At 38.9% G+C, this 23,524-nt stretch overlaps 16 non-coding genes across 16 annotated transcripts; all 16 read right to left on the reverse strand.

Moving 5' to 3' along the window:
- Nucleotides 1-566: 566 nt before the first annotated feature.
- On the reverse strand, nt 567-639 carry TRNAF-GAA (transfer RNA phenylalanine (anticodon GAA)). The gene has a single exon. It is a non-coding gene; the product is annotated as a tRNA-Phe (tRNA).
- A 95-nt stretch (nt 640-734) lies between these two features.
- TRNAF-GAA (transfer RNA phenylalanine (anticodon GAA)) lies at nt 735-807 on the reverse strand. The gene has a single exon. It is a non-coding gene; the product is annotated as a tRNA-Phe (tRNA).
- Nucleotides 808-2,370: 1,563 nt separating this feature from the next.
- Nucleotides 2,371-2,443, reverse strand: TRNAF-GAA (transfer RNA phenylalanine (anticodon GAA)). Its single transcript has one exon. It is a non-coding gene; the product is annotated as a tRNA-Phe (tRNA).
- A 95-nt stretch (nt 2,444-2,538) lies between these two features.
- On the reverse strand, nt 2,539-2,611 carry TRNAF-GAA (transfer RNA phenylalanine (anticodon GAA)). Its single transcript has one exon. It is a non-coding gene; the product is annotated as a tRNA-Phe (tRNA).
- A 933-nt stretch (nt 2,612-3,544) lies between these two features.
- On the reverse strand, nt 3,545-3,627 carry TRNAL-CAG (transfer RNA leucine (anticodon CAG)). The gene has a single exon. It is a non-coding gene; the product is annotated as a tRNA-Leu (tRNA).
- A 1,174-nt stretch (nt 3,628-4,801) lies between these two features.
- On the reverse strand, nt 4,802-4,874 carry TRNAF-GAA (transfer RNA phenylalanine (anticodon GAA)). The gene has a single exon. It is a non-coding gene; the product is annotated as a tRNA-Phe (tRNA).
- Nucleotides 4,875-5,809: 935 nt separating this feature from the next.
- Nucleotides 5,810-5,892, reverse strand: TRNAL-CAG (transfer RNA leucine (anticodon CAG)). Its single transcript has one exon. It is a non-coding gene; the product is annotated as a tRNA-Leu (tRNA).
- Nucleotides 5,893-7,076: 1,184 nt separating this feature from the next.
- On the reverse strand, nt 7,077-7,149 carry TRNAF-GAA (transfer RNA phenylalanine (anticodon GAA)). Its single transcript has one exon. It is a non-coding gene; the product is annotated as a tRNA-Phe (tRNA).
- Nucleotides 7,150-8,083: 934 nt separating this feature from the next.
- Nucleotides 8,084-8,166, reverse strand: TRNAL-CAG (transfer RNA leucine (anticodon CAG)). The gene has a single exon. It is a non-coding gene; the product is annotated as a tRNA-Leu (tRNA).
- A 1,184-nt stretch (nt 8,167-9,350) lies between these two features.
- Nucleotides 9,351-9,423, reverse strand: TRNAF-GAA (transfer RNA phenylalanine (anticodon GAA)). The gene has a single exon. It is a non-coding gene; the product is annotated as a tRNA-Phe (tRNA).
- Nucleotides 9,424-10,357: 934 nt separating this feature from the next.
- TRNAL-CAG (transfer RNA leucine (anticodon CAG)) lies at nt 10,358-10,440 on the reverse strand. The gene has a single exon. It is a non-coding gene; the product is annotated as a tRNA-Leu (tRNA).
- Nucleotides 10,441-11,624: 1,184 nt separating this feature from the next.
- On the reverse strand, nt 11,625-11,697 carry TRNAF-GAA (transfer RNA phenylalanine (anticodon GAA)). The gene has a single exon. It is a non-coding gene; the product is annotated as a tRNA-Phe (tRNA).
- Nucleotides 11,698-12,631: 934 nt separating this feature from the next.
- On the reverse strand, nt 12,632-12,714 carry TRNAL-CAG (transfer RNA leucine (anticodon CAG)). The gene has a single exon. It is a non-coding gene; the product is annotated as a tRNA-Leu (tRNA).
- A 1,184-nt stretch (nt 12,715-13,898) lies between these two features.
- Nucleotides 13,899-13,971, reverse strand: TRNAF-GAA (transfer RNA phenylalanine (anticodon GAA)). The gene has a single exon. It is a non-coding gene; the product is annotated as a tRNA-Phe (tRNA).
- A 934-nt stretch (nt 13,972-14,905) lies between these two features.
- Nucleotides 14,906-14,988, reverse strand: TRNAL-CAG (transfer RNA leucine (anticodon CAG)). Its single transcript has one exon. It is a non-coding gene; the product is annotated as a tRNA-Leu (tRNA).
- A 1,184-nt stretch (nt 14,989-16,172) lies between these two features.
- On the reverse strand, nt 16,173-16,245 carry TRNAF-GAA (transfer RNA phenylalanine (anticodon GAA)). Its single transcript has one exon. It is a non-coding gene; the product is annotated as a tRNA-Phe (tRNA).
- Nucleotides 16,246-23,524: the final 7,279 nt, after the last annotated feature.

The following is a 23,524-nucleotide window of genomic DNA, read 5'->3' on the forward strand; positions in this document are numbered from 1 at the left end:
TAGTGCCCAGCTTGCGCTTATGGAGACAAGCACCCCATACATTTTAAGTGGGCTCTCCTCGCTAGAGAAATGCCAAATCTGTGGATTCTTTGTCTTACCATTAACCTGGAAACCCCTATTTTTAGAATGAAAGATGACGGTCCTGAGTTGGGGCTTGTGTATTTTGCCTTCCTGGCTTTTTCCCCAAACAGCTTTGTTCCTGGCATATTTTTGAAGCATATTTGTCTCAGTAATGCCACAGCGATTCATAGTCAAACATAAATGGCTGCAATCATTCAGCTAGTGTCTGATACATGCTGCCCGTATTAGCTATCAGGTTTCCTTTAAATCCTCATACAGCTAAGTCAAACTAAAATAAAACAAAGTGATGACGTCCAGAATGAAGGAAAAATTACAAAAAATATTATTTTCCTCAAAAGTTAAAAGTGTTCAGTTCTCAAGTTTCTATCATTTTATTTCCTGTAGATAGTTATAATGATTAGGATTTTTACATTCTCTGTAAACAGTCAGTCCATATGCTTTGTTTATTTTCTGCTTAAAATTTAATGGGTGAAGAAAAAAACTTTTGCCGAAACCTGGGATTGAACCAGGGACCTTTAGATCTTCAGTCTAACGCTCTCCCAAATGAGCTATTTCGGCAGGACACACTTTAATTTTACATTCTCTGTAAACAGTCAGTCCATATGCTTTGTTTATTTTCTGCTTAAAATTTAATGGGTGAAGAAAAAAACTTTTGCCGAAACCTGGGATTGAACCAGGGACCTTTAGATCTTCAGTCTAACGCTCTCCCAACTGAGCTATTTCGGCAGGACACACTTTAATTTAGGAATGTTCAACACACTGTAGATGTCACAACTGGATGTATTTATTTTTACTTTGACTTGTTTTTGCAAGATTATCTATATTTGAAAGTCCCGCTATTTTGCGTACATATTTAAGAACTTACATTAATTCTTTGTGAATGAATAGAAAAAACAGCAATTCTGCATTTTTTTTACATTTTCAAATTTACTCAATTCACCAGGGTAATTCTGACTGTGTCTCTGTAGGACAGGTGATGATTGAGCATAAAACACAATTTGTAAGCATAATGTTGCATCAAGCTTTATTTTTTTCTTAGGTGCAAACAATTGGAGTGAAGATAGGAGATGCAAATTTAGAGAAAATATTCTACTGATTGTTAATGTTGAAAGTGAAATCATTTGTCCCAAAATGTAGTGAAACTTTGATGTCAGTATCACATGCGCATTTCAGACTTGTTAAACTATGTTCATCTGCTCTTTTAGCTTTTGTTTATTAAGTATATATATAGTCTATTGATGCCTTGAGGTAAAAAAATCTGAAATTAGACTTACTGGTAAGTATCAATTTATGTGGCAATAATACTGGAATGCTTAACATATCCCCGTGATTCTGATAGTGTTATTTTGTAACACATTGTACTTTATATTAATGGTAAATTTAGGTCAATATATATTTAGTTTTTCTTGTGAAAATATCTAAAGTTGCACAATTTCATTGAAATGCGGTGATGCCCCATATGTCTTCAGAAACTACTGTTTGGTCACACAGCAGGGCTTTGAAAGTAAGAGCGCTATTTGGGTTTTGGGAATGCAGATTTTGCAAGAATATTTTGAGGGTGACATTTGCGGAGTTCCAAAAGTACCAAAACAGCAGAAACCCCTCCAAAGTGATCCCATTTTATAAATTACTCCTCACAATGAATTCATCAACGCCAGCAATTACTATTATTGTCCAACAGGTGTTTTCACTCTGCAACATCCAGAATTGCAAATAAGCCAGTTTAGTGCCCAGCTTGCGCTTATGGAGACAAGCACCCCATACATTTTAAGTGGGCTCTCCTCGCTAGAGAAATGCCAAATCTGTGGATTCTTTGTCTTACCATTAACCTGGAAACCCCTATTTTTAGAATGAAAGATGACGGTCCTGAGTTGGGGCTTGTGTATTTTGCCTTCCTGGCTTTTTCCCCAAACAGCTTTGTTCCTGGCATATTTTTGAAGCATATTGTCTCAGTAATGCCACAGCGATTCATAGTCAAACATAAATGGCTGCAATCATTCAGCTAGTGTCTGATACATGCTGCCCGTATTAGCTATCAGGTTTCCTTTAAATCCTCATACAGCTAAGTCAAACTAAAATAAAACAAAGTGATGACGTCCAGAATGAAGGAAAAATTACAAAAAATATTATTTTCCTCAAAAGTTAAAAGTGTTCAGTTCTCAAGTTTCTATCATTTTATTTCCTGTAGATAGTTATAATGATTAGGATTTTTACATTCTCTGTAAACAGTCAGTCCATATGCTTTGTTTATTTTCTGCTTAAAATTTAATGGGTGAAGAAAAAAACTTTTGCCGAAACCTGGGATTGAACCAGGGACCTTTAGATCTTCAGTCTAACGCTCTCCCAAATGAGCTATTTCGGCAGGACACACTTTAATTTTACATTCTCTGTAAACAGTCAGTCCATATGCTTTGTTTATTTTCTGCTTAAAATTTAATGGGTGAAGAAAAAAACTTTTGCTGAAACCTGGGATTGAACCAGGGACCTTTAGATCTTCAGTCTAACGCTCTCCCAACTGAGCTATTTCGGCAGGACACACTTTAATTTAGGAATGTTCAACACACTGTAGATGTCACAACTGGATGTATTTATTTTTACTTTGACTTGTTTTTGCAAGATTATCTATATTTGAAAGTCCCGCTATTTTGCGTACATATTTAAGAACTTACATTAATTCTTTGTGAATGAATAGAAAAAACAGCAATTCTGCATTTTTTTTACATTTTCAAATTTACTCAATTCACCAGGGTAATTCTGACTGTGTCTCTGTAGGACAGGTGATGATTGAGCATAAAACAATTTGTAAGCATAATGTTGCATCAAGCTTTATTTTTTTCTTAGGTGCAAACAATTGGAGTGAAGATAGGAGATGCAAATTTAGAGAAAATATTCTACTGATTGTTAATGTTGAAAGTGAAAACATTTGTCCCAAAATGTGGTGAAACTTTGATGTCAGTATCACATGCGCATTTCAGACTTGTTAAACTATGTTCATCTGCTCTTTTAGCTTTTGTTTATTAAGTATATATATAGTCTATTGATGCCTTGAGGTAAAAAAATCTGAAATTAGACTTACTGGTAATTCGGTTTCTAGGAATCTTCCACGACAGCAACTTAGGAGGTTCACTCTCTGCCCTAATAGGGACAGAGAACACATAGAGATGAAATAGTCCCTCCCATTTTCCTATCCACAGTATTTTTCCGATGCCAAAGCAACAACTAACATATGCACAAAGAAACTATTTGATGTTCCCAGAAGTCTTTTGTGAAAGCACAAATTCAGGACATTTAAGATTTGCCTCAAGGACCCCAAGGAATACTGCCAAAGTGCCAACGTTTAGAATTGGTTTTGCTAAACCCCATCACTTTTAGTTTTCGATTTGAGATTGCCACCAATAGAGCGGACCCCCAACTAATCAGTAACAGGATTGACGCTGTACAATTTCTTGAAAGAAAATGCAAATGTCAAAAGTGGGATTCGAACCCACGCCTCCAGGAGAGACTGCGACCTGAACGCAGCGCCTTAGACCACTCGGCCATCCTGGCTTTTGTAATTTAACTCTTTCTAAGCTAAGCAGTAGAAAGATGAGCATTACTTGTGATGAAAGGAAATATGCCATGATTTCTTTTATTTTAATATTGATTTGAAACCTATTAGTTACAGCCAATTTTGAGCTTCATGACCAAGCACCATTTTTTAAATCTGACATGTATCAATTTATGTGGCAATAACACTGGAATGCTTAACATATCCCCGTGATTCTGATAGTGTTATTTTGTAACACATTGAACTTTATATTAATGGTAAATTTAGGTCAATATATATTTAGTTTTTCTTGTGAAAATATCTAAAGTTGCACAATTTCATTGAAATGCGGTGATGCCCCATATGTCTTCAGAAACTACTGTTTGGTCACACAGCAGGGCTTTGAAAGTAAGAGCGCTATTTGTGTTTTGGGAATGCAGATTTTGCAAGAATATTTTGAGGGTGACATTTGCGGAGTTCCAAAAGTACCAAAACAGCAGAAACCCCTCCAAAGTGATCCCATTTTATAAATTACTCCTCACAATGAATTCATCAACGCCAGCAATTACTATTATTGTCCAACAGGTGTTTTCACTCTGCAACATCCAGAATTGCAAATAAGCCAGTTTAGTGCCCAGCTTGCGCTTATGGAGACAAGCACCCCATACATTTTAAGTGGGCTCTCCTCGCTAGAGAAATGCCAAATCTGTGGATTCTTTGTCTTACCATTAACCTGGAAACCCCTATTTTTAGAATGAAAGATGACGGTCCTGAGTTGGGGCTTGTGTTTTTTGCCTTCCTGGCTTTTTCCCCAAACAGCTTTGTTCCTGTCATATTTTTGAAGCATATTTGTCTCAGTAATGCCACAGCGATTCATAGTCAAACATAAATGGCTGAAATCATTCAGCTAGTGTCTGATACATGCTGCCCGTATTAGCTATCAGGTTTCCTTTAAATCCTCATACAGCTAAGTCAAACTAAAATAAAACAAAGTGATGACGTCCAGAATGAAGGAAAAATTAAAAAAAATATTATTTTCCTCAAAAGTTAAAAGTGTTCAGTTCTCAAGTTTCTATCATTTTATTTCCTGTAGATAGTTATAATGAATAGGATTTTTACATTCTCTGTAAACAGTCAGTCCATATGCTTTGTTTATTTTCTGCTTAAAATTTAATGGGTGAAGAAAAAAACTTTAGCCGAAACCTGGGATTGAACCAGGGACCTTTAGATCTTCAGTCTAACGCTCTCCCAACTGAGCTATTTCGGCAGGACACACTTTGATTTAGGAATGTTCAACCCACTGTAGATGTCACAACTGGATGTATTTATTTTTACTTTGACTTGTTTTTGCAAGATTATCTATATTTGAAAGTCCCGCTATTTTGCGTACATATTTAAGAACTTACATTAATTCTTTGTGAATGAATAGAAAAAACAGCAATTCTGCATTTTTTTTACATTTTCAAATTTACTCAATTCACCAGGGTAATTCTGACTGTGTCTCTGTAGGACAGGTGATGATTGAGCATAAAACACAATTTGTAAGCATAATGTTGCATCAAGCTTTATTTTTTTCTTAGGTGCAAACAATTGGAGTGAAGATAGGAGATGCAAATTTAGAGAAAATATTCTACTGATTGTTAATGTTGAAAGTGAAAACATTTGTCCCAAAATGTGGTGAAACTTTGATGTCAGTATCACATGCGCATTTCAGACTTGTTAAACTATGTTCATCTGCTCTTTTAGCTTTTGTTTATTAAGTATATATATAGTCTATTGATGCCTTGAGGTAAAAAAATCTGAAATTAGACTTACTGGTAATTTGGTTTCTAGGAATCTTCCACGACAGCACCTTAGGAGGTTCACTCTCTGCCCTAATAGGGACAGAGAACACATAGAGATGAAATAGTCCCTCCCATTTTCCTATCCACAGTATTTTTCCGATGCCAAAGCAACAACTAACATATGCACAAAGAAACTATTTGATGTTCCCAGAAGTCTTTTGTGAAAGCACAAATTCAGGACATTTAAGATTTGCCTCAAGGACCCCAAGGAATACTGCCAAAGTGCCAACGTTGAGAATTGGTTTTGCTAAACCCCATCACTTTTAGTTTTCGATTTGAGATTGCCACCAATAGAGCGGACCCCCAACTAATCAGTAACAGGAGTGACGCTGTACAATTTCTTGAAAGAAAATGCTAATGTCAAAAGTGGGATTCGAACCCACGCCTCCAGGAGAGACTGCGACCTGAACACAGTGCCTTAGACCGCTCGGCCATCCCGACTTCTTCTGGCTTTTGTAATTTAACTCTTTCTAAGCTAAGCAGTAGAAAGATGAGCATTACTTGTGATGAAAGGAAATATGCCATGATTTCTTTTATTTTAATATTGATTTGTAACCTATTAGTTACAGCCAATTTTGAGCTTCATGACCAAGCACCGTTTTTTAAATCTGACATGTATCAATTTATGTGGCAATAACACTGGAATGCTTAACATATCCCCGTGATTCTGATAGTGTTATTTTGTAACACATTGTACTTTATATTAATGGTAAATTTAGGTCAATATATATTTAGTTTTTCTTGTGAAAATATCTAAAGTTGCACAATTTCATTGAAATGCGGTGATGCCCCATATGTCTTCAGAAACTACTGTTTGGTCACACAGCAGGGCTTTGAAAGTAAGAGCGCTATTTGGGTTTTGGGAATGCAGATTTTGCAAGAATATTTTGAGGGTGACATTTGCGGAGTTCCAAAAGTACCAAAACAGCAGAAACCCCTCCAAAGTGATCCCATTTTATAAATTACTCCTCACAATGAATTCATCAACGCCAGCAATTACTATTATTGTCCAACAGGTGTTTTCACTCTGCAACATCCAGAATTGCAAATAAGCCAGTTTAGTGCCCAGCTTGTGCTTATGGAGACAAGCACCCCATACATTTTAAATGGGCTCTCCTCGCTAGAGAAATGCCAAATCTGTGGATTCTTTGTCTTACCATTAACGTGGAAACCCCTATTTTTAGAATGAAAGATGACGGTCCTGAGTTCGGGCTTGTGTTTTTTGCCTTCCTGGCTTTTTCCCCAAACAGCTTTGTTCCTGGCATATTTTTGAAGCATATTTGTCTCAGTAATGCCACAGCGATTCATAGTCAAACATAAATGGCTGAAATCATTCAGCTAGTGTGTGATACATGCTGCCCGTATTAGCTATCAGGTTTCCTTTAAATCCTCATACAGCTAAGTCAAACTAAAATAAAACAAAGTGATGACGTCCAGAATGAAGGAAAAATTACAAAAAATATTATTTTCCTCAAAAGTTAAAAGTGTTCAGTTCTCAAGTTTCTATCATTTTATTTCCTGTAGATAGTTATAATGATTAGGATTTTTACATTCTCTGTAAACAGTCAGTCCATATGCTTTGTTTATTTTCTGCTTAAAATTTAATGGGTGAAGAAAAATACTTTTGCCGAAACCTGGGATTGAACCAGGGACCTTTAGATCTTCAGTCTAATGCTCTCCCAACTGAGCTATTTTGGCAGGACACACTTTGATTTAGGAATGTTCAACACACTGTAGATGTCACAACTGGATGTATTTATTTTTACTTTGACTTGTTTTTGCAAGATTATCTATATTTGAAAGTCCCGCTATTTTGCGTACATATTTAAGAACTTACATTAATTCTTTGTGAATGAATAGAAAAAACAGCAATTCTGCATTTTTTTTACATTTTCAAATTTACTCAATTCACCAGGGTAATTCTGACTGTGTCTCTGTAGGACAGGTGATGATTGAGCATAAAACACAATTTGTAAGCATAATGTTGCATCAAGCTTTATTTTTTTCTTAGGTGCAAACAATTGGAGTGAAGATAGGAGATGCAAATTTAGAGAAAATATTCTACTGATTGTTAATGTTGAAAGTGAAAACATTTGTCCCAAAATGTGGTGAAACTTTGATGTCAGTATCACATGCGCATTTCAGACTTGTTAAACTATGTTCATCTGCTCTTTTAGCTTTTGTTTATTAAGTATATATATAGTCTATTGATGCCTTGAGGTAAAAAAATCTGAAATTAGACTTACTGGTAATTCGGTTTCTAGGAATCTTCCACGACAGCACCTTAGGAGGTTCACTCTCTGCCTTAATAGGGACAGAGAACACATAGAGATGAAATAGTCCCTCCCATTTTCCTATCCACAGTATTTTTCCGATGCCAAAGCAACAACTAACATATGCACAAAGAAACTATTTGATGTTCCCAGAAGTCTTTTGTGAAAGCACAAATTCAGGACATTTAAGATTTGCCTCAAGGACCCCAAGGAATACTGCCAAAGTGCCAACGTTGAGAATTGGTTTTGCTAAGCCCCATCACTTTAGTTTTCGATTTGAGATTGCCACCAATAGAGCGGACCCCCAACTAATCAGTAACAGGAGTGACGCTGTACAATTTCTTGAAAGAAAATGCTAATGTCAAAAGTGGGATTCGAACCCACGCCTCCAGGAGAGACTGCGACCTGAACACAGTGCCTTAGACCGCTCGGCCATCCCGACTTCTTCTGGCGTTTGTAATTTAACTCTTTCTAAGCTAAGCAGTAGAAAGATGAGCATTACTTGTGATGAAAGGAAATATGCCATGATTTCTTTTATTTTAATATTGATTTGTAACCTATCAGTTACAGCCAATTTTGAGCTTCATGACCAAGCACCGTTTTTTAAATCTGACATGTATCAATTTATGTGGCAATAACACTGGAATGCTTAACATATCCCCGTGATTCTGATAGTGTTATTTTATAACACATTGTACTTTATATTAATGGTAAATTTAGGTCAATATATATTTAGTTTTTCTTGTGAAAATATCTAAAGTTGCACAATTTCATTGAAATGCGGTGATGCCCCATATGTCTTCAGAAACTACTGTTTGGTCACACAGCAGGGCTTTGAAAGTAAGAGCGCTATTTGGGTTTTGGGAATGCAGATTTTGCAAGAATATTTTGAGGGTGACATTTGCGGAGTTCCAAAAGTACCAAAACAGCAGAAACCCCTCCAAAGTGATCCCATTTTATAAATTACTCCTCACAATGAATTCATCAACGCCAGCAATTACTATTATTGTCCAACAGGTGTTTTCACTCTGCAACATCCAGAATTGCAAATAAGCCAGTTTAGTGCCCAGCTTGTGCTTATGGAGACAAGCACCCCATACATTTTAAATGGGCTCTCCTCGCTAGAGAAATGCCAAATCTGTGGATTCTTTGTCTTACCATTAACGTGGAAACCCCTATTTTTAGAATGAAAGATGACGGTCCTGAGTTCGGGCTTGTGTTTTTTGCCTTCCTGGCTTTATCCCCAAACAGCTTTGTTCCTGGCATATTTTTGAAGCATATTTGTCTCAGTAATGCCACAGCGATTCATAGTCAAACATAAATGGCTGAAATCATTCAGCTAGTGTCTGATACATGCTGCCCGTATTAGCTATCAGGTTTCCTTTAAATCCTCATACAGCTAAGTCAAACTAAAATAAAACAAAGTGATGACGTCCAGAATGAAGGAAAAATTACAAAAAATATTATTTTCCTCAAAAGTTAAAAGTCTTCAGTTCTCAAGTTTCTATCATTTTATTTCCTGTAGATAGTTATAATGATTAGGATTTTTACATTCTCTGTAAACAGTCAGTCCATATGCTTTTTTTATTTTCTGCTTAAAATTTAATGGGTGAAGAAAAAAACTTTTGCTGAAACCTGGGATTGAACCAGGGACCTTTAGATCTTCAGTCTAACGCTCTCCTAACTGAGCTATTTCAGCAGGACACACTTAGATTCAGGAATGTTCAACACACTGTAGATGTCACAACTGGATGTATTTATTTTTACTTTGACTTGTTTTTGCAAGATTATCTATATTTGAAATTCCCGCTATTTTGCGTACATATTTAAGAACTTACATTAATTCTTTGTGAATGAATAGAAAAAACAGCAATTCTGCATTTTTTTTACATTTTCAAATTTACTCAATTCGCCAGGGTAATTCTGACTGTGTCTCTGTAGGACAGGTGATGATTGAGCATAAAACACAATTTGTAAGCATAATGTTGCATCAAGCTTTATTTTTTTCTTAGGTGCAAACAATTGGAGTGAAGAAAGGAGATGCAAATTTAGAGAAAATATTCTACTGATTGTTAATGTTGAAAGTGAAAACATTTGTCCCAAAATGTGGTGAAACTTTGATGTCAGTATCACATGCGCATTTCAGACTTGTTAAACTATGTTCATCTGCTCTTTTAGCTTTTGTTTATTAAGTATATATATAGTCTATTGATGCCTTGAGGTAAAAAAATCTGAAATTAGACTTACTGGTAATTCGGTTTCTAGAAATCTTCCACGACAGCACCTTAGGAGGTTCACTCTCTGCCCTAATAGGGACAGAGAACACATAGAGATGAAATAGTCCCTCCCATTTTCCTATCCACAGTATTTTTCCGATGCCAAAGCAACAACTAACATATGCACAAAGAAACTATTTGATGTTCCCAGAAGTCTTTTGTGAAAGCACAAATTCAGGACATTTAAGATTTGCCTCAAGGACCCCAAGGAATACTGCCAAAGTGCCAACGTTGAGAATTGGTTTTGCTAAGCCCCATCACTTTAGTTTTCGATTTGAGATTGCCACCAATAGAGCAGACCCCCAACTAATCAGTAACAGGAGTGACGCTGTACAATTTCTTGAAAGAAAATGCTAATGTCAAAAGTGGGATTCGAACCCACGCCTCCTGGAGAGACTGCGACCTGAACACAGTGCCTTAGACCGCTCGGCCATCCTGACTTCTTCTGGCTTTTGTAATTTAACTCTTTCTAAGCTAAGCAGTAGAAAGATGAGCATTACTTGTGATGAAAGGAAATATGCCATGATTTCTTTTATTTTAATATTGATTTGTAACCTGTTAGTTACAGCCAATTTTGAGCTTCATGACCAAGCACCGTTTTTTAAATCTGACATGTATCAATTTATGTGGCAATAACACTGGAATGCTTAACATATCCCCGTGATTCTGATAGTGTTATTTTGTAACACATTGTACTTTATATTAATGGTAAATTTAGGTCAATATATATTTAGTTTTTCTTGTGAAAATATCTAAAGTTGCACAATTTCATTGAAATGCGGTGATGCCCCATATGTCTTCAGAAACTACTGTTTGGTCACACAGCAGGGCTTTGAAAGTAAGAGCGCTATTTGTGTTTTGGGAATGCAGATTTTGCAAGAATATTTTGAGGGTGACATTTGCGGAGTTCCAAAAGTACCAAAACAGCAGAAACCCCTCCAAAGTGATCCCATTTTATAAATTACTCCTCACAATGAATTCATCAACGCCAGCAATTACTATTATTGTCCAACAGGTGTTTTCACTCTGCAACATCCAGAATTGCAAATAAGCCAGTTTAGTGCCCAGCTTGCGCTTATGGAGACAAGCACCCCATACATTTTAAGTGGGCTCTCCTCGCTAGAGAAATGCCAAATCTGTGGATTCTTTGTCTTACCATTAACCTGGAAACCCCTATTTTTAGAATGAAAGATGACGGTCCTGAGTTGGGGCTTGTGTTTTTTGCCTTCCAGGCTTTTTCCCCAAACAGCTTTGTTCCTGGCATATTTTTGAAGCATATTTGTCTCAGTAATGCCACAGCGATTCATAGTCAAACATAAATGGCTGCAATCATTCAGATAGTGTCTGATACATGCTGCCCGTATTAGCTATCAGGTATCCTTTAAATCCTCATACAGCTAAGTCAAACTAAAATAAAACAAAGTGATGACGTCCAGAATGAAGGAAAAATTACAAAAAATATTATTTTCCTCAAAAGTTAAAAGTGTTCAGTTCTCAAGTTTCTATCATTTTATTTCCTGTAGATAGTTATAATGATTAGGATTTTTACATTCTCTGTAAACAGTCAGTCCATATGCTTTGTTTATTTTCTGCTTAAAATTTAATGGGTGAAGAAAAAAACTTTTGCTGAAACCTGGGATTGAACCAGGGACCTTTAGATCTTCAGTCTAACGCTCTCCTAACTGAGCTATTTCAGCAGGACACACTTAGATTCAGGAATGTTCAACACACTGTAGATGTCACAACTGGATGTATTTATTTTTACTTTGACTTGTTTTTGCAAGATTATCTATATTTGAAATTCCCGCTATTTTGCGTACATATTTAAGAACTTACATTAATTCTTTGTGAATGAATAGAAAAAACAGCAATTCTGCATTTTTTTTACATTTTCAAATTTACTCAATTCGCCAGGGTAATTCTGACTGTGTCTCTGTAGGACAGGTGATGATTGAGCATAAAACACAATTTGTAAGCATAATGTTGCATCAAGCTTTATTTTTTTCTTAGGTGCAAACAATTGGAGTGAAGAAAGGAGATGCAAATTTAGAGAAAATATTCTACTGATTGTTAATGTTGAAAGTGAAAACATTTGTCCCAAAATGTGGTGAAACTTTGATGTCAGTATCACATGCGCATTTCAGACTTGTTAAACTATGTTCATCTGCTCTTTTAGCTTTTGTTTATTAAGTATATATATAGTCTATTGATGCCTTGAGGTAAAAAAATCTGAAATTAGACTTACTGGTAATTCGGTTTCTAGAAATCTTCCACGACAGCACCTTAGGAGGTTCACTCTCTGCCCTAATAGGGACAGAGAACACATAGAGATGAAATAGTCCCTCCCATTTTCCTATCCACAGTATTTTTCCGATGCCAAAGCAACAACTAACATATGCACAAAGAAACTATTTGATGTTCCCAGAAGTCTTTTGTGAAAGCACAAATTCAGGACATTTAAGATTTGCCTCAAGGACCCCAAGGAATACTGCCAAAGTGCCAACGTTGAGAATTGGTTTTGCTAAGCCCCATCACTTTAGTTTTCGATTTGAGATTGCCACCAATAGAGCAGACCCCCAACTAATCAGTAACAGGAGTGACGCTGTACAATTTCTTGAAAGAAAATGCTAATGTCAAAAGTGGGATTCGAACCCACGCCTCCTGGAGAGACTGCGACCTGAACACAGTGCCTTAGACCGCTCGGCCATCCTGACTTCTTCTGGCTTTTGTAATTTAACTCTTTCTAAGCTAAGCAGTAGAAAGATGAGCATTACTTGTGATGAAAGGAAATATGCCATGATTTCTTTTATTTTAATATTGATTTGTAACCTGTTAGTTACAGCCAATTTTGAGCTTCATGACCAAGCACCGTTTTTTAAATCTGACATGTATCAATTTATGTGGCAATAACACTGGAATGCTTAACATATCCCCGTGATTCTGATAGTGTTATTTTGTAACACATTGTACTTTATATTAATGGTAAATTTAGGTCAATATATATTTAGTTTTTCTTGTGAAAATATCTAAAGTTGCACAATTTCATTGAAATGCGGTGATGCCCCATATGTCTTCAGAAACTACTGTTTGGTCACACAGCAGGGCTTTGAAAGTAAGAGCGCTATTTGTGTTTTGGGAATGCAGATTTTGCAAGAATATTTTGAGGGTGACATTTGCGGAGTTCCAAAAGTACCAAAACAGCAGAAACCCCTCCAAAGTGATCCCATTTTATAAATTACTCCTCACAATGAATTCATCAACGCCAGCAATTACTATTATTGTCCAACAGGTGTTTTCACTCTGCAACATCCAGAATTGCAAATAAGCCAGTTTAGTGCCCAGCTTGCGCTTATGGAGACAAGCACCCCATACATTTTAAGTGGGCTCTCCTCGCTAGAGAAATGCCAAATCTGTGGATTCTTTGTCTTACCATTAACCTGGAAACCCCTATTTTTAGAATGAAAGATGACGGTCCTGAGTTGGGGCTTGTGTTTTTTGCCTTCCAGGCTTTTTCCCCAAACAGCTTTGTTCCTGGCATATTTTTGAAGCATATTTGTCTCAGTAATGCCACAGCGATTCATAGTCAAACATAAATGGCTGCAATCATTCAGCTAGTGTCTGATACATGCTGCCCGTATTAGCTATCAGGTATCCTTTAAATCCTCATACAGCTAAGTCAAACTAAAATAAAACAAAGTGATGACGTCCAGAATGAAGGAAAAATTACAAAAAATATTATTTTCCTCAAAAGTTAAAAGTGTTCAGTTCTCAAGTTTCTATCATTTTATTTCCTGTAGATAGTTATAATGATTAGGATTTTTACATTCTCTGTAAACAGTCAGTCCATATGCTTTGTTTATTTTCTGCTTAAAATTTAATGGGTGAAGAAAAAAACTTTTGCTGAAACCTGGGATTGAACCAGGGACCTTTAGATCTTCAGTCTAACGCTCTCCTAACTGAGCTATTTCAGCAGGACACACTTAGATTCAGGAATGTTCAACACACTGTAGATGTCACAACTGGATGTATTTATTTTTACTTTGACTTGTTTTTGCAAGATTATCTATATTTGAAATTCCCGCTATTTTGCGTACATATTTAAGAACTTACATTAATTCTTTGTGAATGAATAGAAAAAACAGCAATTCTGCATTTTTTTTACATTTTCAAATTTACTCAATTCGCCAGGGTAATTCTGACTGTGTCTCTGTAGGACAGGTGATGATTGAGCATAAAACACAATTTGTAAGCATAATGTTGCATCAAGCTTTATTTTTTTCTTAGGTGCAAACAATTGGAGTGAAGAAAGGAGATGCAAATTTAGAGAAAATATTCTACTGATTGTTAATGTTGAAAGTGAAAACATTTGTCCCAAAATGTGGTGAAACTTTGATGTCAGTATCACATGCGCATTTCAGACTTGTTAAACTATGTTCATCTGCTCTTTTAGCTTTTGTTTATTAAGTATATATATAGTCTATTGATGCCTTGAGGTAAAAAAATCTGAAATTAGACTTACTGGTAATTCGGTTTCTAGAAATCTTCCACGACAGCACCTTAGGAGGTTCACTCTCTGCCCTAATAGGGACAGAGAACACATAGAGATGAAATAGTCCCTCCCATTTTCCTATCCACAGTATATTTCCGATGCCAAAGCAACAACTAACATATGCACAAAGAAACTATTTGATGTTCCCAGAAGTCTTTTGTGAAAGCACAAATTCAGGACATTTAAGATTTGCCTCAAGGACCCCAAGGAATACTGCCAAAGTGCCAACGTTGAGAATTGGTTTTGCTAAGCCCCATCACTTTAGTTTTCGATTTGAGATTGCCACCAATAGAGCAGACCCCCAACTAATCAGTAACAGGAGTGACGCTGTACAATTTCTTGAAAGAAAATGCTAATGTCAAAAGTGGGATTCGAACCCACGCCTCCAGGAGAGACTGCGACCTGAACACAGTGCCTTAGACCGCTCGGCCATCCTGACTTCTTCTGGCTTTTGTAATTTAACTCTTTCTAAGCTAAGCAGTAGAAAGATGAGCATTACTTGTGATGAAAGGAAATATGCCATGATTTCTTTTATTTTAATATTGATTTGTAACCTATTAGTTACAGCCAATTTTGAGCTTCATGACCAAGCACCGTTTTTTAAATCTGACATGTATCAATTTATGTGGCAATAACACTGGAATGCTTAACATATCCCCGTGATTCTGATAGTGTTATTTTGTAACACATTGAACTTTATATTAATGGTAAATTTAGGTCAATATATATTTAGTTTTTCTTGTGAAAATATCTAAAGTTGCACAATTTCATTGAAATGCGGTGATGCCCCATATGTCTTCAGAAACTACTGTTTGGTCACACAGCAGGGCTTTGAAAGTAAGAGCGCTATTTGTGTTTTGGGAATGCAGATTTTGCAAGAATATTTTGAGGGTGACATTTGCGGAGTTCCAAAAGTACCAAAACAGCAGAAACCCCTCCAAAGTGATCCCATTTTATAAATTACTCCTCACAATGAATTCATCAACGCCAGCAATTACTATTATTGTCCAACAGGTGTTTTCACTCTGCAACATCCAGAATTGCAAATAGGCCAGTTTAGTGCCCAGCTTGCGCTTATGGAGACAAGCACCCCATACATTTTAAGTGGGCTCTCCTCGCTAGAGAAATGCCAAATCTGTGGATTCTTTGTCTTACCATTAACCTGGAAACCCCTATTTTTAGAATGAAAGATGACGGTCCTGAGTTGGGGCTTGTGTTTTTTGCCTTCCAGGCTTTTTCCCCAAACAGCTTTGTTCCTGGCATATTTTTGAAGCATATTTGTCTCAGTAATGCCACAGCGATTCATAGTCAAACATAAATGGCTGCAATCATTCAGCTAGTGTCTGATACATGCTGCCCGTATTAGCTATCAGGTATCCTTTAAATCCTCATACAGCTAAGTCAAACTAAAATAAAACAAAGTGATGACGTCCAGAATGAAGGAAAAATTACAAAAAATATTATTTTCCTCAAAAGTTAAAAGTGTTCAGTTCTCAAGTTTCTATCATTTTATTTCCTGTAGATAGTTATAATGATTAGGATTTTTACATTCTCTGTAAACAGTCAGTCCATATGCTTTGTTTATTTTCTGCTTAAAATTTAATTGGTGAAGAAAAAAACTTTTGCCGAAACCTGGGATTGAACCAGGGACCTTGAGATCTTCAGTCTAATCCTCTCCCAACTGAGCTATTTTGGCAGGACACACTTAGATTTAGGAATGTTCAACACACTGTAGATGTCACAACTGGATGTATTTATTTTTACTTTGACTTGTTTTTGCAAGATTATCTATATTTGAAAGTCCCGCTATTTTGCGTACATATTTAAGAACTTACATTAATTCTTTGTGAATGAATAGAAAAAACAGCAATTCTGCATTTTTTTTACATTTTCAAATTTACTCAATTCGCCAGGGTAATTCTGACTGTGTCTCTGTAGGACAGGTGATGATTGAGCATAAAACACAATTTGTAAGCATAATGTTGCATCAAGCTTCATTTTTTTCTTAGGTGCAAACAATTGGAGTGAAGATAGGAGATGCAAATTTAGAGAAAATATTCTACTGATTGTTAATGTTGAAAGTGAAAACATTTGTCCCAAAATGTGGTGAAACTTTGATGTCAGTATCACATGCGCATTTCAGACTTGTTAAACTATGTTCATCTGCTCTTTTAGCTTTTGTATATTAAGTATATATATAGTCTATTGATGCCTTGAGGTAAAAAAATCTGAAATTAAACTTACTGGTAATTCGGTTTCTAGGAATCTTCCACGACAGCACCTTAGGAGGTTCACTCTCTGCCCTAATAGGGACAGAGAACACATAGAGATGAAATAGTCCCTCCCATTTTCCTATCCACAGTATTTTTCCGATGCCAAAGCAACAACTAACATATGCACAAAGAAACTATTTGATGTTCCCAGAAGTCTTTTGTGAAAACACAAATTCAGGACATTTAACATTTGCCTCAAGGACCCCCAGGAATACTGCCAAAGTACCAACGTTGAGAATTGGTTATGCTAAGCCCCATCACTTTTAGTTTTCGATTTGAGATTGCCGCCAATAAAGCAGACCCCCAACTAATCAGTAACAGGAGTGAAGCTGTACAATTTCTTGAAAGAAAATGCTAATGTCAGAAGTGTTATTCGAACCCACACCTCCAGTAGAGACTGCGACCTGAACGCAGCGCCTTAGACCGCTCGGCCATCCTGACTTTTTCTGGCATTTTGTGATTTAACTCTTTCTAAGCTAAGCAGTAGAAAGCTGAGCATTACTTGTGATGAAAGGAAATATACCATGATTTCTTTTATTTTAATATTGATTCGTAACCTATTAGTTACAGCTGGTGTTGATCGAGCACCAAAATGTTCGGGTGCTCGAAGCTTGGGCCGAGCCCACCGTGATACTCGGGTGCTCGTCCCGAGCAACGAGCCCAATGCTAGTCTAAGGGAGACCCGAGCATTTTTGGCGTCACACCCCCGGCAGTCTTTTAAAAGCCTAACAAGTGCCCAAAACAATAGTGACAGTGCTCAAGTGACATGGGGACAGCATGGGGATCGCCCCAGGAAGCATTTCTGATGCCCAGGTCACTGCTCTCAACAACGTGGTCAGAGGTAGTAAGCCACTTTTAAGGGGTCACAATAAAACGTTCAAAAACGAAACTGAAACTGCTTTCCTGTGAAATATGTTAAGGAACTTCCTTTCCAGGGTAAAAACTTGTGTATAAGGTAAAATAAATAATCCCCCCCAAAAAAAATACTCCTCCACACCTTGGGCTATGTTCACAAGTATCATTTTTTATGCGTTTTTGCACTTTTGTATTGCTTTCAACCGTGACAAATGCATTCACCGGGAAATGTAATTTTAACATTTTACAACCTTATCTGGCCATGTGCTGTGTGACACATGCATACAGTGCTGAAAAGACATGGGAACAGCATGGGGAAGACCCCTGTAAGCATCTCTTACACCCAGGTCACTGCCTAAAAGTGTGCCCATCAGAAGTCATCCTTGCCGCATCAGAAGATGCAGACTTGCAACTATCCCCAGGTGTCCATAAACGGTCCCCAGCCGCCCTTATTTCTCCTTGGAACATCCCCCCACATACTTTTCTTAGCCCGGCCTGCTTTAGGGCAGCATTGGCCAAGCCCACCAGAGAACCAGACTACTCCGGTGGGCCCTGGCTTCTCCATCAGGGCAGTTGAGAGTGCCAAGGTGAGGACTATGATGATGATGATACAAGTTAGCATCTGCTTTGTTTTCTTGGAATGCAAGCACATGTATGTAGTAGCGGCTAGGCCTGAGGTGGTCAGCGTTTTGGTGCATATCCTACCTCCTCCGAGGATTGCTGGATGTTCTCCTGCTACTATTCCAGTTCTATGACTCCCTTTAAAACAAAGCTTCAGGTGATAAATGATGGATGAGGTAGTGGCAAAGGAGAAAGAGGAGGAGAAACAGGGACCATTCATATCAATATCAGGCCAGTCAACCACATATGTCTTGTAGGATATGTTTCAGTAACAAAAGGAGCAGTTCGGCTACACAGTTATAGGGCATACAGTGAGTGCAATGCCTACCAAAAATTTTGAGGCACTCCAATGCCCCTTGGAAATGACATGGAGGTCAGAGGGCCCTAACTAAACCGTTTTTTCCATTTATAGCAACTGGATGTACTGTATACTGTTGGCCTAAGCAGTGAATGGAAGGCTTTCCAAAAATTATGAGGAACTGCAATGCCCCATGAAACAGACGTGGATTACAGCTTACTAAAAACCTTCTACCCATTATTGGGGAGTGGGTCTCCCTTAGTTTTTGCCTTTGCATTGAAAAGCAAAAACTGACTAAAATTAGGAGGAAATGCAATGCCCGTTGGAAGAGTCGTGGACGTTAGAGGTAATTAAAAACAACATTTCAATGGCCCTTGGAAGAACTGTGGAGTTCAGAGTGGCTTAATAAGATGATTTTAATGCCCCTTTGAAGAGACGTGGAGGTCACAGTAGCTTAACAAGACGGTTTTAATGCCCCTCGGAAAAGACGTGGAGGTCCCAGTATCTTAACAAGACGGTTTGAATGCCCCTTGGAAGAGACGTGGAGGTCACAGAAGCTTAACAAGACGGTTTTAATGCCCCTCGGAAAAGTGGTGGAGGTCGCAGTAGCTTAACAAGAGAGTTTTAATGCCGCTCGGAAAAGACGTGGAGGTCCCAGTAGCTTAACAAGATGGTTTGAATGCCCCTTGGAATAGACGTGGAGGTCACAGTAGCTTAACAAGACACTTATAATGCCCCTTACAAGAGCCATACAGTACAGCATCTTAAAAATATTATTCCCATTATTGGGGAGTGGGTCTCCCATAGTATTTGCTCATGCCTTCCAAGCAAAAGCTTCCAAAAATTAGGACGGAGCAACTTGAAATGCCCCTTACAAGAGCCATGCAGTAGAGCATATTACAAACATAAGTCACATTATTGGGGAGTGGGTCTCCCATAGTATTTGCTTATGCCTTCCAAGCAAAAGCTTCCAAAAATTAAGATGGAGCAACTTGCAATGCCCCTTACAAGAGCCATGCAGTACAGCATATTACAAACATTATTCCCATTATTGGGGAGCGGTTCTCCCATAGTATTTGCTTATGCCTTCCAAGCAAAAGATTCCAAAAAATTAAGACGGAGCAACTTGCAATGCCCCTTACAAAAGCCATGCAGTACAGCATATTACAAACATAAGTCCCATTATTCTGGAGTGGGTCTCCCATAGTATTTGCTTATGCCTTCCAAGCAAAAGCTTCAAAAAATTAAGACGGAGCAACTTGCAATGCCTCTTACAAGAGCCATGCAGTACAGCATATTAAAAACATAAGTCCCATTATTGGGGAGTGGGTCTCCCATAGTATTTGCTTATGCCTTCCAAGCAAAAGCTTCAAAAAATTAGGAGGAAATGCAATGCCCGTTCGAAGACTCGTGGAGGTCCCAGTAGCTTAACAAGACGGTTTTAATGCCCCTTACAAAAGACGTGGAGGTCAGAGTGGTATAACAAGATGCTTTTAATGCCCCTCAGAAGAGACGTGGAGGTCAGAGTGGTATAACAAGACGCTTTTAATGCCCCTCAGAAGAGACGTGGGGGTCAGAGTGGTATATCATGACGCTTTTAATGCCCCTTACAAGAGACGTGGAGGTCAGAGTGGTATAACAAGACACTTTTAATGCCCATTACAAGAGACGTGGAGGTCAGAGTGGTATAACATGAAGCTTTTAATGCCCCTTACAAGAGACGTGGAGGTCAGAGTGGTATAACAAGACGCTTTTAATGCCCATTACAAGAGACGTGGAGGTCAGAGTGGTATAACAAGATGCTTTTAATGCCGCTCAGAAGAGACGTGGAGGTCAGAGTGGTATAACAAGACGCTTTTAATGCCCCTCAGAAGAGACGTGGAGGTCAGAGTGGTATAACAAGACGGTTTTAATGCTGCTTACAAGAGACGTGGAGGTCAGAGTGGTATAACAAGATGCTTTTAATGCCCCTTACAAGAGACGTGGAGGTCAGAGTGGTATAGCAAGACGCTTTTAATGCCCCTTACAAGAGATAAGGAGGTCAGAGTGGTATAACAAGATACTTTTAATGCCCCTTACAACAGACGTGGAGTTCAGAGTGGTATAACAAGATGCTTTTAATGCCCCTTACAAGAGACGTGGAGGTCAGAGTGGTATAACAAGATGCTTTTAATGCCCATTAAAAGAGACGTGGAGGTCAGAGTAGTATAACAAGATGCTTTTAATGCCCCTCAGAAGAGACGTGGAGGTCAGAGTGGTATAACAAGACGGTTTTAATGCCCCTCAGAAGAGACGTGGAGGTCAGAGTGGTTTAACAAGACGCTTTTAATGCCCTTTACAAGAGACGTGGAGGTCAGAGTGGTATAACAAGACGGTTTTAATGCCCCTCAGAAGAGACGTGGAGGTCAGAGGCGTATAACAAGACGGTTTTAATGCCCCTTACAAGAGCCACACAGTACAGCATCTTAAAAATATTATTCCCATTATTGGGGAGTGGGTCTCCCACAGTCTTTGCTTATGCCTTCCAAGCAAAAGCTGACAAAAATAAGGACGGAGGAACTTTCAATAATGGCAACATGGACCACGGTCACCCTGGTGGTATAGTGGTGGTGGAGGCTGAGGATAAGGAGAAGAACATAAAACAGCCGAAATGAGGAAGCCTATACCCATGTGTGGGTGTGAAGCGGTGCACATGAATACACCTCCCGAAATAACAGAGTGGATTTGACTTTATGTTACTCTGTTGTCATTTGGTGGTGATGAGAAGTCTGGCCCAATCCAGCCCTTGTTCATTTTGATAAGGGTCAGCTTGTCAGCATTGTCATTTGACAGGTGAGTGCGCTTATCAGTTATAATTCCCCCAGCGGCACTAAAAACACGCTCCGATAACACGCTAGCAGCAGGGCAGGCCAGAACCTCCAAGGCGTACAGAGCGAGTTCATTCCAAGTGTCCAGCTTGGATTCCCAATAATTAAAAGGCACAGAGGAATCATGGAGGACGCTGGTACGGTCGGCAAGGTACTCCCTAACCATCTTTTGAAACTTTCCACTCTATGTGAGAGTACCCAGCGCCTCAGGGTCTGTCCGAAGGGAGGGTCTGAGAAAACTGTCCCAGAACATTGACAGTGTTCCACTGCCTCTGCTGGATTGGAGTTGCCTCTCTCTCGCTTGTACGCTTTGGTTGGTCAACGAACTGTGACCTGTGCCGCTAGCGTGTTCAGATTGGAATTTTTTTAACAGTTCTGCAGCAAGGCCCTTCTGGTACTGGCCCATTTTTGTAGACCTCTCCACCTCAGGAATATGAGAGTGAAAGTTCTCCTTGTAGCGGGGGTCTACAAGTGTCACCAATCAGTAATAAATGTCACCCAACATTTTGACGACACGAGGGTCACGGTTAAGGCAGCGTAACATAAAGTCAGCTATGTATGCCAAACTGGTAACGGGCAAGATTTCCGTGTCCTCACCAAGATGACGACTGACCATGCTCTCCTCCTCCTCCTCCTCCTCCTCCCCCCTGTCCTCAGGCCACCCACGCTGAACCGACAGTATGACACTTGTACAGGTACTACCATCTACTGCGCATGATAACTGCTCCTGTTCTCTCTCCTCCTCTCCCTCATTGTCCTCCAATGCACATTGGGATGAGAAGAGGCTGGGCTGTGTGTAATCGCCCACTATGGCTTCTTGATCCATCTCATCATACTCTGGCTGCAATGCCTCCTCTTTAATTCTCTGCAGAGAGCGTTGCAAAAGACAGACAAGTGGGATGCTGACACTAATGATGGCGTCATCGCCACTCACCATCTTGGTGGCCTCCTCAAAGTTTGTCAGGATGGTACATATGTCAGACATCCAGGTCCACTCATGAGGTCTTATGTGTGGAGTCTGAGCTGAATATCGACGGCCTTGTTGCAGCTGGTACTCCACAACTGCTCTCTTCTGCTCACAAATCCTTTGCAACATGTGGAGGGTAGAGTTCCAATGTGTGGGGACATCACACACCAGTCGGTGTGCCGGAAGCTGCAAACTCTGCTGCAACACAGCAAGGGCAGCGGAAGCTGTAGCCGATTTGCGAAAATGAGCTGACAGGCGGCGTACTTTGACGAGCAGATCTGGCAACTCAGGGTACGATTTAAGAAACCACTGAACGAGGAGGTTAAGCACATGAGCCAGGTATGGTACGTGTGTGATCTCGCCTCGCCTCAGAGCCGCCACCTGGTTACGGCCATTGTCACACACGACCATGCCTGGATGTAGGTTCAGCGGTCTCAGCCACAGATCTGCCTGCTCTTTCACAGCTGTCCACAACTCACAAGAAGAGATGAGCGGTGTTCGAATCGAACTGTTTGCCAATCTCAAATTCGAGTTGTTTTGGGCGGTGTTCGAGCCGTTCGACGAACCCGAACGATTTGAAAAAAAATAGGCTGTTCGAGGTTATGTTCGATAACTGTTAGTGCACCAAAATCGTAACTGGATTTTTTCACAGTAATGCTGATAATAAATGTTAATACACAGTTTGAGCGTACAGCGGTGTGGAGGGAGGGGCATGGGATGGATCTCTGCAGAAATAATGAAGATCTTCATTTTTTTTCTCTTTCCCGCATTTACAGTGGGGAGCTGCAGTCTGTCAGCCTATCAGTGCTTTTTTTCACACAAGCAAGGGCATGTGTCATTGGCTGTGTATGTCACATGTCCTTGCCCTATAAGACCCAGCCATTTTCCCCATCGCCACCATTTTCTCACTGCTGCAGCTGAGTGTTAGACGGCACCGCTGCTGCTGTGGGTGCTATATTTTGTAACTGTGTGAATTGCAAGCGAATTTGCTCTTAAATAGACAGATAGGTTTAGGGAGTAGGAACTAGTTCTAATTGCAGTCCTTTGAGGGCTAGGTTCCAGCATTTCCTACGACTTTTAGCAGGCAGGTCTGT

Source organism: Phyllobates terribilis, unplaced genomic scaffold (genome assembly GCF_046119375.1).
Source record: "Phyllobates terribilis strain yellow unplaced genomic scaffold, ASM4611937v1 Scaffold_12__6_contigs__length_324123572, whole genome shotgun sequence".
NCBI classification, from domain to species: domain Eukaryota; kingdom Metazoa; phylum Chordata; class Amphibia; order Anura; family Dendrobatidae; genus Phyllobates; species Phyllobates terribilis.